This window comes from Balaenoptera ricei, chromosome 5 (assembly GCF_028023285.1).
Source record: "Balaenoptera ricei isolate mBalRic1 chromosome 5, mBalRic1.hap2, whole genome shotgun sequence".
Taxonomy (NCBI): domain Eukaryota; kingdom Metazoa; phylum Chordata; class Mammalia; order Artiodactyla; family Balaenopteridae; genus Balaenoptera; species Balaenoptera ricei.
The window spans coordinates 16,796,505-16,799,937 of NC_082643.1; the positions used below are offsets into that span (position 1 = coordinate 16,796,505).

At 41.8% G+C, this 3,433-nt stretch overlaps 1 pseudogene; it reads right to left on the minus strand.

The window, feature by feature from the left end:
* Positions 1-1,464: 1,464 nt before the first annotated feature.
* LOC132366344 (brain and acute leukemia cytoplasmic protein-like) lies at positions 1,465-1,898 on the minus strand (annotated as a pseudogene).
* Positions 1,899-3,433: the final 1,535 nt, after the last annotated feature.

The window sequence follows — 3,433 nt, forward strand, 5'->3', positions numbered from 1 at the left end:
ACATACAAATCTATGTGGAAATATATTTTTACTTCTCTTGGGAAAATTCTTAGGAATGCGATAGTGCTTCATAAGGCAGATACATATTCAATATTTTAAGAAACTGTCCTAAAGTTTTATGAAGAGGTTATTCCACTTCTATATTTTGAAAAGTTGTATATGAGATTTTCAGTTGCTTCACACCCATTCCAGCACTTGGTACTGTCATTACTTATTTTAGCCACTTAAATGAATGGATAGTGATAACTTTTGTTGCTGTTGTTGTTTTGTTATTTCATTTTTTCTGCTAAACATGGAGTTTATTGGTATCATTCAGTACAACTTTAGTCCTTCCTTTCCCAATCCCAGGCATCTTAACAGCCCTTTAAAGATCATGTTACATTACTTTGGAGGAAAATACTTCCACCTTAACACATCTAAAGAAATGCTAGAAAATTTTATTCCTACTGATTTTTTTTTTAACTGACTCAGCTACTGATCTCTAACACAGTGCATGTGGATCTAATGTCCATGTGAACGCACACCAACTAGTTACTGACTTTCTAAAGCAATACTTTTGCAGATACCAAATGACACAGTCCTGGGCTGTGCAGAGAGGCCAAAGGGAAGCCAACATGTTCCAGATTTTCTCCCTCTTGCGAGCCTGGTCTTTGATTAACAACTGCAAATGGCCTTATTGGAGAGAGAAAACACTCAAGAACACAAGCAAAGGGAAGTGGAAAGCTGGAAAAATGCAATGTCTGCTGGGCCCTGAGGGCTCCGAGATGACCACTACTGTGATATTATGATTCAGAGGCTGACGTGGACCCCGGCCTGGGGGGATGCTGAAGGCAGATGAGAGAGAAATGGGTGTGACTGTATCACAGAGACCTCCCTGGGACACATCATGGGTATTGGTGGGGTTAGTTTGTGTAAAATCGGATCTGAATCTGTCTCATCCTGAGCTAGGAAACAAGAATAACAGAGATTTCCTGTCTCTTGATTCCTCATACATGTGAGTTTAGAGTTGGGTGAAAGCCAACTTTTAAGTGAACACGGTAAGCTTTGTGATGGTGGTATTTCAAAAAGGAAGAATGAAGGAATAAGCTTGCCTGAAACAGTGTGCAGGACCATGGCCGACGGTGACTCTTTCAGCCAGGAACCTACCCCTTCTACTTTTCCGTTTCCTAAACTGGCCCGTGGCTTTTGCTCGCCACTTTTCCATCAGACCACACTGCAGGAGTTGCAAGAAGCAAACTGAACATACATTTGCCGTTTATTACCCTGTGGGAGTATTGTGCCAATAGATTTACGTGATAAACAGGAGGCTGAGAACATCCCAAAAGGCTAAGACAGTCTCCCAAGGCACTCGGCAGCGTTCCCACACAGCAAGGGCCACCCACGTCTTCAAGGTTCCGCGATGTGGTCCAGGATGTGAAGGGCACCAAAGAAGTCCCTCTGCCCTTCAACTGGTTGAACACTCTGCTAGTTGCCGCAGTTCTTTGTAATTCTTCAACTTCTGTCCACCTATCGGATGCTGTCTGTGACATTAATAGTGACTTCTTTTGCAGACGTCCGCTTAGCGTCTCTTTTAGCCTCTGTGGTCCGGGGGCCATTCTGTTTCTGGGTCAGGGGGCCTAAGCTGAGGCCCTGGGGATTTGGGCACTAGGTCCCACAGCTCACCTTCTCTGTGTTGGATATTCCACTTGGTGCTGTCGATCGGGGCACACCGTTGGAGGACACGCCATCTTCCGCACACCTGCCTGCAGGCCGCCCGCCTTGGGGCCGCTGTCTCGGGCGGCGTTGCTGGGCGGCGCATCCGAGTCGGTGTAGGTGAGCCATGCGGACTCCGTCCCGCAAGTCCAGCTCTCCTAGTAGCGAGGCTCAATGGCATCTGCCCGGCTCCCGCCACAGCCCATTCTCCCACGCTGCTGGCGCGCCCGGCGGCCACTCGGTTCACGGTTCTAGCAGCAGCTCAGCCCGGGCCGGCGAGGAGGTGGCGGCGGCAGCATCGCGTGCCCCGACCCACCCGCCGGTGCCACAGCCACGTGCCCAGCTCCCGCGGCGCCCGCCACCCCCTCCACCGCCGATAACTCTTTATGATTTACATAAATGACCTTTACGACCTTATGCTAAGTATCTTCTCATGAGCCTACTGGCCAAATATTTTCCTTTGTGAAGTCTGTTCAAATATTTATGTCCATTATCATTGGCTTAATTGTCCTTATTATTGAATTATAAATTATTATTCCTCATACCATACATTTATTCAAATTACATTGTTTTTGGCACTATGGTGAATCACTTTCCAATTACTTGCTGCTGTGTGTATATCTATCCTCACATTTATATGGCTTGCCTTTCTGTTTTCTTAAGGTGTCTTTCGAAGAGCTATATGTCAATTTTCATGAAGTCAAATTTTTCATCTTTTTCCTTTGTGGTTTATGCCTTTTATGTTCTTAGAAAACAATGGCTAACCCAAATTTTCAAATATTTTTCCTGCTGTTTTATATTTTTAACACTACAATTATGAGGCATTTCAAGTTAACATTTGTGTATTGTGTATGTTAAGGTTTGATGCTTACTTTTTCTGCAGGGATATCCAGTTGTTCCAACACTGTTATAGGTTTTCTTTCACCCACTGAATTGCTTTGGGACCTTCGGCAAATATCAATTGAGCATGTATGTACAGGTTTTTTTCCAGATTCACTATTCTGTTCTATTAACCATTTGATAGATCTATTCTTTCACCAGGGCCATGCTGTCTTGATTACTGTAGCTTCATAGCAAGTCTTAAACTCATGTAATGTATGTCTTCTTTGTTCTTTTTAAAAATTACTTTGGTTCTCCTGAATTGTTTGCATTTTCACATAAATTTTCAAATCAACTTATTAATTTCCACCAAAAAAGCTCTAAGATTTTGATCGAGATTGGATTAATTCTATAGGTCAATTTAAAGAAAATTAACATGTTAACAATGTTAACTCTTCCAATCCATGAACATAGTAAATATCTCTATTTAGGTCTTCTTTACTTTTTATCAACAATATGCTATAGTTTTCAGTGTATATAGCCTTGCTTATCTTTTGTTAAATTAATTACTAGTTCTTATATATTTTGGCACTATTACAAATGGAATATTCTTTAATTTTCCAATTATTTTCCTTTGTTATATAAAAATGCAAAAATACAAAAGTTTTTATATATTAACCTTGTACCCTGCCACTTTGTGAAACTAACCTATTTTCAGTGGTTGTTTTGTAGAGTCCTTGAGGATTTCCTATGTAAACAATCACGTCTTATGGAAATAGAAATATTTTTTACATATTTCTGGTCAATCATTATGCCTTTTACGCTACTCATTTCATTATATCAATAGCTAGGACCTGCAATATTAAGGTTGAATGGTAACAGGGAGGGCAGACAGCCTTGCTTTATTCCTAATCCTAGGGAG